At 28.3% G+C, this 17514-nt stretch overlaps 1 non-coding gene across 1 annotated transcript; it reads left to right on the top strand.

Moving 5' to 3' along the window:
• The first annotated feature begins 1125 nt into the window (after positions 1 to 1125).
• TRNAA-CGC lies at positions 1126 to 1198 on the top strand. The gene has a single exon. It is a non-coding gene; the product is annotated as a tRNA-Ala (tRNA).
• Positions 1199 to 17514: the final 16316 nt, after the last annotated feature.

The raw sequence follows: 17514 nt of genomic DNA, 5'->3' as shown, positions 1-17514 counted from the left end.
TTAGATCTTTCTGAATAATTTCTGAAAAGTTACAGTAGCACCTTCCAATCTTTTGGGATGGACGACATTCATGCCCGCGAGTTGCACTTCATGCACGCCAGAGGGATACTCTAAACTATACAATGCTAACATCCTATAAAAGAGTAGTGTATATATAGTGGTGAAAACCCATATCTCTTTCCCATGCCCGCATGCAACTTGGTTTGTTAATTACAATAGAGAATTGAAGTACAGGCCTGCAGGTAAAATGATAATAAAAGTGTTTATTGCTCACACTTTGCATAATAGACTTAAAAAACTGAACACACCACACACTAGCTTATTGGATGCATGGCATTATTTTATATATATATATATATATATATATATATATATATATATATTATTTATGCAGACCCAAGATACTTGTGATAGTCTGTGTAGCAGTGAGGAAAATAAGCAGTATAGCTGCAACGGTTGAAATCCCTGCCCATAATGGACTGTGAAATAATCACGTCTTAACTTTGACATCAACACATTCCTTGGTTTCTTGCAATGTTGAATCAAATCGTAGCACACATTAGCATAACAGAAGTCACGACTAGAATATACGACCCCTTTAGATAGGGTGTTAAAAAGATGAGCCACTTCATTGTCATTACCTAGCCCATTTAAGATAATTCCATTCAGACGAAGTATGCTGACATCCTTGTCTGTTTTGATAAGATCATCCATGAATACCATGTAATTTGAGAAATACTTGGAATACATACACATCAATTGAATGTTGCTCGTAGGCTATAAAATTCTTGAAGAGACCAGGCTGACCGATGAATCCTCAAGTCTGAAAGAGGGGATCCCAAGTGTGGCGCCATTGAATCTTATATCAAATAGACTCATCATTTTGACATTATTAGTATTAACAACGTTGCCAGCTGCTGCAACCTTTTTGAAGCTATCATCTTCGCCTCTTTCTTGGCTGGAGTAGTCATATCCTGCCAGATGCAAACAAGTTGCTATGGATTGTTACAGAACTAATGCAAATCCACTGAATGCCAGGATATATGAAAGCTTATACGCCTTCTCAATTTAAGTAGGTCAACTTTGGATCATAGTATAATATTAATGACATAAAAGATTGACAAAGGGGGTGTAGCTCATATGGTAGAGCGCTCGCTTCGCATGCGAGAGGCACGGGGTTTGATTCCCCGCACCTCCAATTTTTCTATTCCCCACAACGTTGTATGTATATACCATACACAAGCTTAAAGCTGTTCTGCACCCATATATTTTGCCTCCAAGGCGAGTTCTTTCCATCACCGTTGATAGCTTAGATTAGATGACAAAGGCCGATAATCTATAATAAATTTCAAGACGATGGAATTGTGATGCATGATTAAACCTTATTCAAGTTTTTGCAGGCTTGTACCATTGTTTAATAGCATTGGAGTATGAATCCATGGAATTGTTAAGTTTCCGAATAGCATTGCATAGTCAGTCAGTCATGTTATGAGCCACATATACATAACCATTAACCCGTTAAAAACCATTTTGCGGTTTTTCTTTCCGGGAATGAATTACAACCGGAACCAAAACCGCTGTGGAACCTGCTCTCATTCCTCAATTTTTGAAACCAAAACCAGACCGATGCCCATATCATAAGCAAATATAAGAAGCATAGATGCAGGGAGCTCAGGCAAAGAAAGTCTTGGTATAATATTCCAGGTCTCTCTTTCCATCAACCTCCAGATTACCCCAACATCCTGAGCAGACCAGTTTTATAGATGGCAGAGAATATTAAAAGTTTAAAACAGCCTCTATAGGATAGATCAGAGAAGTGCCAATCAATCTGTATGCATAATGCATGATCTTCAATTCAATGACTTTAAGAAACAGAAAAAACATGTGAGCATTGTAAATGGGTTAAATAATGCCAATGATAGCAAAATATGCACTTGGAAAAGGCCGACGAATTTACTATTTGCATGATCTTCACTCTCCTTTAGAAAAAAGATACGAAATGAAAGCACTGACACGAGATATGCATTAGTTTGTTGTCCATGATAACAAAATATGCACTTAGCCCACTTACACAAAGCCAAGATAACACAACTTTAGATGTTTTTATGGAACAAGTCAGAAAATAATGGAAAAATGATGCCTCTCCACTAACTAAAGAATGGAAGTGAAATGCTCCAACTAGCTTTAAAAATCAGTGGAAGTGAATATACCAGATGCCATGAGATATTAGGACTGTAGTAGCATGTCAAACAAGAACACCCAACTTTTTTGCTGGCACAGAGCCACAGACAAAGAAGCTATCATATAATGCAAAAAAAAAACTGGGTTTTCTAAAGAAACTAGAATAGAATATGATGCATCACCAAGGTAAACATTAGCCATTATCTGTGTGAAGTTTGCATTTTTGCACCCAAGGCATTTCTCATTCCCTAACACCGGAGTCAATAATCAGTTCCTTCATCAGTTAGTTCGTGAACGCAAAACAAACAAACACATGTACCTGTTCATGATCATAATTTGTACGTGAACAATAGTCCATGTTCACGAACAACAACCAAATCAATTCCTTCATCAGTCTATTGGAATAAAGCAGGCTAATTCATAAATACCATTGCCTATATGAAAACCAAAAGGCTTCACTTTTATACTTTTGAGAGCTCAACATGAGGGCACCATTAACTCTCACAAGTCTAATGAAGATTTAGGCAAAGCATATATGCAAAATAAATTTATAACCGATCCAAGTAATGGCCAACCAAAGCAACACAAGTATTTGCAATTACTGAAAATAACAACCAATTACTGTGAAAATTTGGGCAAAATCACCCATTCAAAACTCATCCAAAAATACATTGAAAATTTCTAGTGTTTCTGCATGTAACTATTGAAGACAAACATATATGGTGTAAAATTCAAAGAAAATAAGCAAAATTTTGTGACCTAAGTGGCATGTCAATTAACGGCGACGGCCTGCTGCTTAGGCGGATCGAGGGATTTCTTGGACTTATCTCCGAGAAAATCTTCCATATTGTAGATGACGGTGATGTAAAGAGAACAACTTGGGCAGCGAGCGATCTCTTCACCTTGCTTCAGCTCTTCCATGGTAATTTGGAACAGGTCTCCGCACGGACAAGGGTATGTATACGCCTGAAGCTCTTCCTTCCACTCCATATCCTCGATCTCCACGTCGTCGTAAGACATCGCTTCGTGTTGCTTCCCTCTCTATGCTTCTTTTTCTTTGTTGTATACGAACCTCTGCCTGAACTGTTTCGTATCTAGGTTTTCTCTTAGGAAATTACTCAAATTAGGGCTTTTCAGCTGCTTTTGCTCAGATTCGGAGCCCCGTTTGATTAAAATAAAAATAAAAATATTCCGCCGCGTAGACCGGTGTGTCCGTGTAGGCTAAAAGCCTAGAACCAATAGAATTTATATATATATAAAAGTAAAATCCTCATATGTAATTTTCCCGCTCAAACTTTTATAGTCAAATTAATGAAATGTTTTATTGGTCAAATTAATAAAACTTATTTGGTAAGCAAATGTAAAATGGAAATGTTATAAAAGCTATTAATTGGTAATATTATGCAATACCAATATACCATTGTGAAATCCAGTCAATATAAATTGAAAAAAGGAAATTGATATTATTAATTGATTGAAAATATAAAAGGATTCTAATGAAAAAAAGGAAACAGAAATTAGGCAAATTGATTGAAAATATAAAAAGAAATTAATTCTCACATTCTCTATCTCTACCTATAAATACAATGGATTAGTGACTAGAAAAATTATAACTCTTCCTTTTTGTACTGGGGTGAGTTCTGTATTGTGTCTTTCATTTTTCAATGACATAATTCTTAATTTCTGTTCTTATTTCTTTTCTACATCTTTTGCAAATATTGCAGGATACAAATATAGAGACAATTGAAATGGTTCTGAGCAACTATTTACATGCATTAAGGAGAGGTGTGCCCACATTGTAGAAGGTACGCACAATAACTGGATAAACTAGAATGATGTTAGGCATTGACAATTACAACGAATTTATAAATTTACATGTAATATGCATTATTATTATATAATAGTTGACACTACATTTTTTTAAAAAAATTATTTCTCTTTTATTTTTTTCTATATTTATTTTAATAATAATATAATTGTCTAATTGTTGTAGCAGGAAGTCACAACGAAATTGTTGGTAGTCAACTTCATCCTACACTCATTTGGAATAGAATCAATGTTGGAGTGCTCCGTGTTGTTCATCTTCCAGAGGCAAGAGGTTCTGAAACAATAAATTCTATAGAGTGTGTAGTCCATGATAAAGAGTTTTTTTTTTTTTTTTTTTTTTTTTTTTTTTTTTTTTTGGGTACTATGATCTTAATTTTAATAGTTTGTATTTCAAAACTTTTAGTTTATGCATATGGTTGTTTTATAACATTTTCTTTTTACACTACAAATTCATGGTACTTTTCTACATATGCATATTTTTCAAAAGAATGTGATTCAAATAATGATGGATATGTTAATAGCTCTAAAGATTGTATAGTTATTCCAACATTTAACTTCACTTATAATTTTATATTTTGTTATTGTTATGTAATAGGCATTTCTCACTTCTCAATTAGATCGAATATGCTTCTGGTTTTGAGAATTTTGGATAATATTTACATTAATTTATTACTACTCTGCACTATTCTTTGAAATTTTCGAAATAGAATCACACAGACTTTTATGAATCATTTACGAAATAGAATCAAATTTACGGACGTGGTTACATTTTTGCTAATTTTTTGTTAAGAGTTTTCCAATTTGTATAATTTAACAATTTAATCATTTTTAATTTATATATAACTTAATAAAGCTTATTCTGTAACCAAGTATTTTGTAATATTTACGGTGTGTATATATATATGTGTGTGTGTGCGCGTGTGTGGCCTCACGATCAAAATAAATTATAAAATAATTTATGTATAAAATTTTTCGCTCCTTATAATAAAATAATTCAATAAAGGTTTATATATAAGAAAATAACCAGTAATATTTACCTTTTAAGTATAATTTATCAATTTAATTACTTTTTATTTGATAAAGATTATTTTCTAACCAAACAATTGGTAATATTTACGATTTATTGAACCAACCTTCATATTTCCGGTCAAATGAGTACACAAGATGAAATATGTTCATTGCGTGAAATCTTAATATTAATTGAGTTGCCAAATTGTATATTGCATAAGAATTATTCATACCATAATATGAATTGTAACCAATTTAATAAATCAAAATATTAACAAGTATGTATGGTAATATTATTTCATATGAACGTAATACCATATCTATATAAATGTAAAATCCTCTTACATCATTTTCACGTCCAAACTTGTGTACTAAATTAATTAAATATTTTATATTTTTTAGTCAAATAATTAATAAATCTTATTTGGTAAGCATATGTTTAATGTAAATTAATTAAAATATATTAATTGATAATATTGCATAATTATGGTATTGTAAATGTATTAATTGCTAATCAATTTATAGTAACGTGAATATTATGTATGAGAATAAAATATGAAACACGGATTTGGAAAACGAAAGTGAAATTATGCAAATTGAAAAAGGAAACGTATATTATTAATGGACTGAAAATTATAAAAATCCCTAATTGACTGAATAGAAAAGGAAATGGAAAATGAAACTTATATTATTAATTTATAATTCTCACATTCTCTACCTATAAATACAATCCATTGGTGACAAAAAAATAAAATAAAATGGAAAGATGTTTTTTTTTTTTAAACCAGAAGTTCAGTTGCTATGTTTTTTCGTATACAAATTTATAATTATAAATTTATATTAATAAATAATTATTAAGACAATTATAATTTATTTTATATTATGGACACATTATTTTTAATAATTTTGATTTAATAATATTATACCTTAATTATAAAAATTATACCTAATAATCTTAGTATTAAATGTCATACAATAATTACCATAAACAATGTTTAATAATTGACAAATTCTATTAGGCGAAAATAATTACTATTATAAAATCTTTTGTAATATGGACACATTATTTTTAATTATTTCGATTTAATAATATTATATCTTATTTATAAAAATTCGAAGTAATACATTTAATACTATTGAATATTGATTGACTAAAAATTATCTTAATTATTAAGGTAATTAATAGATATTTATCTTTAAAAAATTCAAATAAATGAATTATACATAGTAGTATGGAATCAATTAGTAGGACAATTATATTATGTAATCTAATTAATAATTTACTTTTTAAAATTATATAATCTTTTCAATAATTATATATATATATATATATATATATATATATATATATATATATATACTTAATGTATAATATTATTGGCATAAAATAAATTATAATTACATTAATATATAATTAATTTTTAATATTAATGGTAATTATTCTAATAATTTTCTTTCCTTCTTTCGTGTAATTATTATGATAATTTTATGGTAATGTGTTTAAATATTGGAAGAGAACAAATATTAGAATTAATATAATTAATGAAATTATTATGATAATTTCCACAATATTTATTAATTATAATTAATATAACTATTGAAACTAAGAAATATAAGATTTCTTTCCTAAAAATATTTGTGACAATTTCATTAAATTATAATTAATAAAATATGAAATATAATTAAAGAAATGAAAGTATAAAATTAACAAAACATGAATATTTATAATTTTACATACAATTATACACTATAATAATCCCTTTCAAAAAATACACTATAATAATCATACAATATTTAAATGTTACATTTTAAATTTCTAAATGTAATTTTTTAATTATAAATCTATCAATATAAATTATAATTATTGAAATTATAATATAGAACTTTTCTATATACATATTAATAAATATTATGTGTATATACAATGTATTATACAATCATATAAGGAAATGCGTCCGATTAGAGTTTAAATTTATTCATACAAAATTTAGAATTTACATTTTTTTTTTTGATTTCTAAGTACAATTCTCTTAGTTAGTATTCATATTTTTAGAATTATAATATATATGAAATACAATTAGGAATAAATAAATTTAATTATGTGAATTTTTCAATAAATTTATCTAAATATGTACGTGATTAGAGATTATATTAGCCATACAAAATTTAAATTTAAATTTTGTATGTTATGAAAATAGATACTTGACCAAATATATAAAAGTCCAACTATATTATTATATTGTACATTATAATATATTTTCATTGTTTTCTATTTTTAATTTTAAATTCATAAAATAAAAAAAAAAAATCCGTGCAACGCACGGGTAAAACACAATCGTTATACCCTGCACCACAGCGCGCGCAGCACTGTGCGTCCCCCGCCTCCCAAAATAACGTTGTTTTGGGAGGCGCGGAAGGGAGTTGACGTGATTATGTGTATTTGTTTATATCATTATGTGTATTTATTTATACAATTATGTGTATTTTTTTATACAGTTAGGTATTGCATCAGGGCGCACAATGCAATGCGCGCCCTGGTGCATGATATAAATTGCCGGTAAAACACTATATTTTTAAAAATACAATTTGATAAATATCATAAATTAATTAGTACAATATCATTTCTGTTTATAATAATTAAAGAAAAAATAAAAAATTCAAATATGTGAACCAATAATTTCAAAATAAAATTAATACATAGTTACAAATAAATATAGCATTATTAGATGTACTTTAATTAGTTTTAATTTTCTTAATGAAATGACTTTTCTTTATCAATTTTTTATGGGAAACTAAGGGAGTGTGTGGCCCGCTGGAAAATATTTTTAAAATAAAAACACTTACTAATAAAAAATAATTTTAAAATATGTTTTAACACCTCATAACATGTGTAAATGTTATATTTTTTAAAAATACAATTTGAAAAATATCATAAATTAATTAGTATAGTATCATTTTTGTTTATAATAATTAAAGAAAAAATAAATAATTCAAATATGTGAACCAATGATTTCAAAATGAAATTAATATACAGTTACAAATAAATATAGCATGATTATATTTAATTTAATTAGTTTTAATTTCCTTAATGAAATGGCTTTTCTTTATCCATAGTGTTTCGATTGGTGGAGAATCTATAATCTATAATCTATAATATAATTAAAAACAAAATTCTATTTACTTGATTTCCCGCTCAAACAATAGTAAATAGTAAAGGTAAATTAAAAAATAAACAGAAATATTTCACAATAATTCTCTACATCATCATCAATTAAAAATGAAACAAAAATTAGGTAAATTGAAAAATAAATGAATATTAATAATTGACTGAAAATTAAAAATGAAAAAAGAAACAGAAATTAGGTTAATTGGAAAAGGAAATGAATATTAATAATTGACTGAAAATAAAAAATGATCCATAATTGACTAAAATTGAAAAGAAAATTGTCAGATTATTGCATTTTAATTTTTCACAATAATATTACATAGTAGAATAAATCAAATCACAATTATATCATAAATCTTTCACAATTTTAAGCAATGGAATAGAAATTAAAAATGGAACGGAAATATTCAATAATAATATTCTACATCATCAAGTAAAAGTAAATAAAAAATGAAAATGAAATATTTCAATAATAATATTCTACACCATCAATAGTAAAGACATATTTTAAACAACAGTAAAGGTAAACTAAAAATGGAACGGAAATATTTCAATAAAAATATTCTACATCATCAATTAAAAATGGTTTGGATAGGTAAAAATATCACTGCATCTGATATTCTAATTGACTAATTGACTGAGAATAAAAAAGAATAATTGTCTAAAAATGAATCTGATATTACTAATTGACTGAAATTATAAAAGGAAATTAATATTAATAATTGACTACAAATAAAAAATGATCCATAATTGAAATGAAAAAATAAATTGACAGTTCATTGCATTTTAATTAAAAAATGGAACAGAAATTAAAAATTGGACGGAAATATTTCAATAATAATATTCTACATCATCAATAGTAAATGCATATTTTAAACAATAGTAAAAGTAAATTAAAAATACAAAGAAAATATTTCATTAAAAATATTCTACATCATCAATTAAAACTGGAACAAAAATTAGGTAAAAATATCAATGCATCTAATATTCTAATTGACTAAAAATAAAAAAAGAATAATTGGCTAAAATGAATTTGATATTACTAATTGACTGAAAATATAAAAGGATTACTAATTGACTGAAATTCTACCATTATATATTTTTACCCGAGTCACCCATCCTTTTGGACTAAAGGTGTTAGCTCTAGACGAAGATAGACAAGATTGTGTTGTAACTACCAATGTTGTCTACAAAGAGGTTTCAATAGTATGTAAATACAATTTGTGATATTATGTTTTTTTAAATGGCAAAATTGCTATATATCTAGACAAAAAAAAATATATTTTCCATACAAATAAATTAGGATATCAATTCATTTTTATAACTGAGTTGCTAGAGAACGAGCACATTTGACTAATTTATAAAAGTACTGAACAATGATAAATAAAATCTCCAAAGTTACAGCACCGCATGCGTACATCTACATATTAGCTACTAATTTGAGCAATTAATAACATAAAAACACATAAATGATCCAAACCATACTTTCAATTGCACTATATAATATTTGATGTTCTAATTTAAATAATTATATATCGATCCAAATATTCTTAATATATTACAACAAATCCATTCCGTGCATCGCACGGGCGCAAATACTAGTTATAAATAAAATAAAATAAACTGTTAATGCAAACACAAATAAGATAAGACAAAATTAATCAGAACGGGGCGGGGGATTTATCCGTCCCCGAATTTTTGTTTTCAAGATAAAAATCAAAAGGCAAAAACATAACGAAAGCCAATAAACCTGGTATTCATACTCATTTTCATCCAGGACTATTATTTTAATTCTAAAATTCATCACACCAATTACCTCTCTGTTTAAAACATGTCGAATTTTAAAAATATTTTCATCATTTTCAAATTAAAATCCTAATTTAAGTATAAATAAAGGGATTTAAGCCTTAAAATCAATCTCATTTCGCAGTTCTCCTCGCCATCCTAACTTAATTTGGGAGGAAAACTGCAATTGAGATTGATCGTAGAGCTTAAATTCATTTATTCATGGTTAAATTGAGATATTATTTTGAAAAAAAATGAAAATACCCATTAACAATTTCATATTTCGACATGTCCTAAACGAATGGGTGACCGGCGTGATTATTTTTTGCACTAAAACAATAGTTGTGGATGAAAATTAGTATGAATTAAATATATAGACTAAAACTGTCATTTTACTAATACTCGTAGGACCAAAATTGAGATTTATTCTATAAAAAATAATTAATTAATTATTATATATAGAAAAGTATACAATTTTAATCTCTCAGTAATTTATTGACTAAGTGGTTTAGTCCCTAATTATTCACTGTTGCAAAATACTCTCTCATTTTTTCTAAGACGGTCTGATTTTGGTCCCACGAAATCAGTTTAAAGATGTTAGATTTTAATTATAGAATGAATTTTTAGTAATTTCTTGTCGCTGCTTTCAAATTTCCGCTTCATCATAAGTATACAATAGAAGCAATTATCATTCTCAACTTTCTCCTAAAATATGAGAGGTAAATGTTAAGAGCTCATGTGGATAAAGCAACATTCTTTAAAAAAAAAAAAAATCCTCTGCACAAGCCTACAGAAACCAATCGAATCACTTCCCAGTAGTGTATACAAAGGTTATAGTTCGTCAGCTAAAAGGACGGAAGAAGTGCGGTATGAATTGTTTTCGAAGAAAATGCCTTGGAACTACGTTAATTCCATTGGTCTTCAACAACATGTTCAACCCAAATCTCAACTTCTTCGTTTGTAGGGACCTCATAGGCTATATTGCATATAACAATATCAACTGCTATTTGCTATCTAATGGGATAAGATATCTTACAATGAAGAGAGATTGTCTATTTATAGCAAACTCAAGTGAATATTAGTCGTAGATTTGTGTGCTTAGAGATTTACAATTCTTAACTTGTTGCAAATATTTGACTTTATTCTTCATAATCTTAACTCATTAAATGCAAACCTACTCCACATTTGACTTTATTCTTTACAAACGACACTTCGATCCCCTTAATAGTTAAGTTTTGGTTGTGTGACTAGTGCCCAACATAATACAATGGCAAAAACTTGTGTGAGACCGTCTCATGGGTCCCATTAATTCGTGAGCGAGATTTTGTAACAGTAAATAATTATAAACTAAAATGACTAGTCAGTAAACTGAAACAAATTATAATATAAAATTTCTCTAAACTTTCAACAAACCACCTTTAATTTGCATTATCAACCAAGTGAAGCAAATGGAGGATTATTTAGGATTCCAACTGAATTGGACATATATGGATCTTTTAATACATGAATTCATAGGAATAAGGAACTACATACTGGAGTTAAGTAAGTGTGATGTTAAAAAGCTAGCTAGCAATTCAATATAATTACAAATTGTGAGACAGTGAAAGAGGAAGGAATTGTATGAAGCCAAATGGGTTTATGCGTGTTTAATATATTATCTGCTAGCTCAGCTCCATCACTGGGATAATGGTTAAGGAGGCGGATTTAATTTTATGTTGATAAGATAAGGTTTATGTTATTTTCTCACAAGATATGTCGTTTTTGATGTTTTTTTTTTTTTTTTTGAAAATGTAATTTTACTCCCACAATCATTTTCATTTAGTTGTTTTAGTCTTACATAATTGGAGTTGCTCTAAAAATACTCCTTTTTTATTTACTAGGTCCCCTACTAATCTTTTTCTCTCTCTCTCTCTCTCTCTCTCTCTCTCTCTATATATATATATATATATATATATATATATATATATATATATAGGGTCAGGTCTTCCCGTGCGGTTAGTGCAGCATACACCATTAGGTATGCATAAATGCACCACACAGTGTTCGTGTATATAAATACACCATTATGTGTGGTGTATTTTTTTTTGTGGTGTATTTTCGAACACTGTATGGTGTATTTATACATACCTAATGGTGTATACCGCACTGACCGCACGGAAAGACTTAACCTCATAGGAACCAAAATCTTTACATATATATATATATATATATATATATATATATATATATATATATATATATATATATATATATAGGAATAAGAGTCAAATAGGCCATCGAACTACACACGATAATGCAATTAGGCCACTGAACCTAAAAAATCAACAATTAGGTCCCTAAACTAATCAAATTCATGCAATTCTTCCAATTTGCAGGTTTCCAAAAGGTCATCTTAAAATAAATTATTTTTTTAAAAAATAATTATTTAAAATTAAATTTTTTTTTTAAAAAAAAGAAAAAAAAATAAAACTTCCGACCGGAGACAAAGAAACCGTCTCCGGCCGATTTCTTCGTCTCCATGGCCGGAGACGAAGAGTTTCTTCGTCTCCGTCCAGACGAAGCTTCGTCTCCGGCCATGGAGACGAAGAAATCGGCCAGACGAATCTCCGGCGGGAAGATCTGTTTTTTTTTTTTTGTTTTTTTTTTAAATTTCAATTTTAAATAATTATTTGTAAAATTTATTTTTTTAAAAATAATTTAATTTGAAATGACCGATTGAAAACCTGCAAATTAAAAGAATTGCACAAATTTGGTTAGTTTAGGGACCTAATTGTAGGTTTTTTAGGCTCAGTGGCCTAATTACATTATCGTGTGCAATTCGATGGCCTATTTGACCTTTATTCCTCTCTCTCTCTCTCTCTCTATATATATATATATATATATATATATATATATATAGTCTTATTGGGTCACCCTTCTGGCCCAATTTCATAGTCCTATTCTGACCTCTTATGGGCTATGACCTGACCCCATCATTTTCCAATCGTTATGCCTTGGATGGACACGGGTAACAGTGCCGTTAGGCACTGTTATCTCCTCTTTTTTTTTTTTTTTTTTTTTTTTAAATTTCAGATCACTTTGTTATAGAAGTATATGTTCATAATTTTATTACTATATGTTAATAACTATACATTCATAACTCCATAACTGTACGTTCATAACTCTATAACTATACATTCATAACTCTATAATTGTACATTCATAACGTCATAACTGTACATTCATAACTCCATAATTGTACATTCATAATTTTCGAAGCTCTATGTTCACAATTTTAGAGCTCTATGTTCATAATTTTATCACTATATGTTCATAATTGTAAGTTCATAATGTTAGAGCTCTTTGTTCATAATTCGATCAATAACTGTACATTCATAATTCCATAACTGTAGATTCATAATCTCATAACTGTAGATTCATAACTCCATAACTGTAGATTCATAACTCTATAACTGTACATTCATAATCTTCGAAGCTCTATATTCACAATTTTAAAGCTCCATGGTCATAATTTTATCACTATATATGTTCATAATTGTAAGTTCATAATGTTAGAGCTCTGTGTTCATAATTTCATAATTGCATAACTGTACATTCATAATCAAAAATAAAAAAACAAAAAACGCCGTTAACGCCGTTAACGGCAAAACACGCACGAAATTTTTTTTTTTAACTAAATGACGCGTTTTTTTTTTTAAAAACGACGTCGTTTTGGGCCCGTGTCCACAATTCAATGTGGACACGGGTCCAGAGCATAATTTGCCATCATTTTCATATCGTTATTCTATGGATCGGACCATGGTCCATATAGTTGTGTATATAAAGTACATTATTTAAATACTAAAAATATATTATTTTGTATATTATCAAATAATGTACATTCAATATATAAATAATATATTTTTAGTATATTAAAAATGTATCTTGTATTAATGAAAAATATATTATTTGAATATTGAAAATATATGATTTTGTATGTTTTCAAATAATGTACATTCAGTACATAAATAATATACTTTTAGTATATTAAGAATGTACATTATATTCATGATCCACACATCTGTGTAGAACATATAGCCGACAGACAAATTTGCAATCATGCATTTTCTATAAAGTACGGAATATATATAAAACCTTGGAAATTGAAAGGCAATGCTATGAGTGATACTACCTATAATTTAATTAATGATTCATTCATTATATTGCTTTTATAAGCTTTAAAAAAAGAAAGAAAAAAAAAAAGCAGATGATATGAAGTTGCATGCATACGTCTTCTTCTATCATAACACTATGCCACGTGGGAACCTTTGCAGGCATAATGGTTTGGTTACGTTTTCGAAGTGGAAGAGATGAACGTTGATGATCTTATGAAAGGGTTGCAAAAGATGAGTGGTCCTCATCACATTGCATATATGCGTTCATCAATCTCTACTTTAAGGATTGAAATGCGAAAAAAAAAAAAAAAAAAAAAAGAAGAAAGGATTCAATCTCAACTCTATCTTAAAATGTTAAAAGTTAAGAGGGAGAATAGTTATTTTAGTCCTTCAATTATATTAGAATACACTATTGAAAATTATGAATTTTCCGACCACTTGAAAATGATCTTAAATCAAGTAAAAAGTCTTGTTCCGACCACTTTTGATATCCGGAAAAACCTGTGTTGCTATTTCCGATCACTTTTTGGTATCAACTTGATTTAAGATCACTTTCAGGTGATCGGAAATTTCATAATTTCTAGTAGTGATAGCCTCTCAATCTTTTAAATTAACGGTGGTAAAATGATAAATACATAAATTCATGAGTTTCCTTCCAAAACACACATCAAATAAGTAAAAATAAATTTTAAATCAAAAGTATCAGACAATAACTCTGTGTTATCTGTATTCATTTAAATACTCCGATCCTTAACGAACCTTAAATTATATAATGCGTGAAGGCATTAAAAGCTGATGGATAATGCGAAATTAGATTTTTGGATTGCTTTTATAAAACGGAGATAATGTTGTATCCTATGACTTTATTTTGCAATGAATTTGGTGATCGATGAATGCTAAAGATTTGATGAAAAGGCTGGAAAAGCAGTGAATGTTCCGTGTAGTAGAGTATTCATCAATTATTATTGCATCAACATATATATATTGATCCTTCATACGTGTCATGTTACATAAAATATAATCAAATAGCTAGTAAACATACATCTAGTCATTGTTGCAGTTGGGCAACGTGAAGATTTCTATACAACTTTTCCTCATACTTTTATATTATAGATGGAGTGTGTGGAAGACTTAGAGAGTAACAAAAGAACATAATAAATTATAGAGTATTAATAAATGGGATAAGAAATTAAGGGGCATATAATAAGCTCTCGAAGTACTTTTTAGTCTAGGGCATTACATTTTAATTTTTTTTAAACATTTTTACTAGTAATTAACTTGCTATTGCAGATTATGCTAATGTGATTTTCATGTATACTTTTCTTTAATTTATAAACATGGGTGCTACGTGAAAGTCATGTCAACATAACTTGTAATTTTCTTTAAATAAATAAAAATATTTTTTTTAAAAATTAAATTAGTCTATATGACATATAAAGACAACGTACTACATGTTGAAATCACGGAAAACATAACTTGTAATGTAATATAATGTAAATAGTTTGATGGCATGTTTATATTTGTGCTACATTTCAGCAAATTTGGGGCAAGAGAGAACATCCTTGATAAACAATTCAAATTCTTTAAAAAGTTAAATTGTGTATATATTAGTGCGAATCTACATGCCTTTCTAATGTGGAACAAAGACTACTTAAAAACATTTCCAACTTTATTTTCATATCTTAAATGGGTATACTTTAAGAATTAAATTCTTATTCATTATCCATCATTCATTTTGAGTGCATATAATATAACAAATTAAACCTTTAATCCACCTTAACCCAACTCAACTCAAAAGTGAATCTCATTTATGAAAAATTATACCACAAAATGGTTTGACCTCTTTAAATGACAATTTAACTAATTTTTTTCAACAAGTATACCTTGTAATATTTGTACCACTTAATGGGGTATATTACATAAAAATGTGAAAAATAAAAACGTTGAATCATCATCATCAAATACGAAAAGAAAGTATTTGACATACACATATTAGTATATTACTCATTTGTAGTGAAGAGGAAAATGATTGAGGTAATATTCCAGGGAAATGAAACACTTGGTTAAAAGCTTTGTGTCATTACGGAACAAGAGGGAAAAGCTTATTGGGACACGTAATGTATGTCATTCCCCACTATATATAGACACACTACACTAGTGGGATCAGTGTTGTATTTTCTTAGTGCTCTGCATTTATTTAATCTAATAGAGACATGTTTTCTAATTTGTTGCTCAAACGATTAAAACTAGCTTTTTGAAGTCGTCAATTCGTTTGTTGTCTGTTACTCATTCTAATTTGCCATCAATTGAACATGTCCCTTCGATGTTGTATACATACTCCATTTGTTAATAACTTTTCTACAAAGTAAGACACTCCTTCATTCAAAAAAAGGAAAAATTTGTAATTTATGTCCCTCACAAATATGTCAATTATTAATATTACTCTTAAATTAGAGAATGGATGTTTTAAAAATTGAGGAGCAACATTTACACCATTAATAATTTAGGGGTGACATTGATAATTCACATATTTGTGAGAGGCATAAATGTAATCCCTTCAAAAAAATTGAAAAAAAAAAAAGAGTAAGACGATGCTTCTTCTGGGAAGGATAAATAATGGATCTATGAGGAGTAGTTAGAACATAGAGAATATTTTTAATTTTCTCCCTTTCTTCTCATGCTCAAATATCCTTCAAATTGTAATAGCAGTACTCCTAAGACATAAGTTAATAATATTGCTAAACACTCATAAACATCCTATAGGAAAGCACCCTGCAATGATGAACGTAGAGCCCACAGGATCATATCCAACCTTCCTTTTTAACTATATATTACAATATATGGATGGACGACATGACATTTTCATTAACCATCCAATAACTATCATGCACTAACCTTAAAAGCTTTAATTTGTTGAATTGACCATATTGTTTTAACGATAATAGATCATGGACTAAGAATGTCCTCATATACACTCATGTTTGGTAATGCTAAAACTAAGAAAATATTTGGTAACATAGTTAGTTTATCAGTCAATTTTGACTTATTTGATCACTATTGGTTATTTGGCTTGGTTAAACATTCAATATAAATATTTAATTAATTAGTTTGTTGTAACAGCTTATTACTCTAAAATGCTAAAATTCAAATCAGTTTTTTAAGAAAGTTATTTTGCATGTAATCAGCTATCAACTAATAGCTAATTTACCAAACATTTTTCTACAATTAACTAGTCAAATCCATTAAAACAGCTATTTACCAAACACCCCGAAATGTTATGGTTCTCGCATTGCCGCTTCACTTTCTCTTAATCATCCTCAAGAGCCGCATACTTTCTGCTACCACTTTTTATCCTATACGTGTTGTTTGTGGAAACCCATGCAAAGTGCACCT

Source organism: Ipomoea nil, unplaced genomic scaffold (assembly GCF_001879475.1).
Source record: "Ipomoea nil cultivar Tokyo-kokei standard unplaced genomic scaffold, Asagao_1.1 scaffold2926, whole genome shotgun sequence".
NCBI classification, from domain to species: domain Eukaryota; kingdom Viridiplantae; phylum Streptophyta; class Magnoliopsida; order Solanales; family Convolvulaceae; genus Ipomoea; species Ipomoea nil.
Note: the sequence above shows the minus strand (reverse complement) of the source record. Positions and strands in the feature narration are given on the sequence as shown.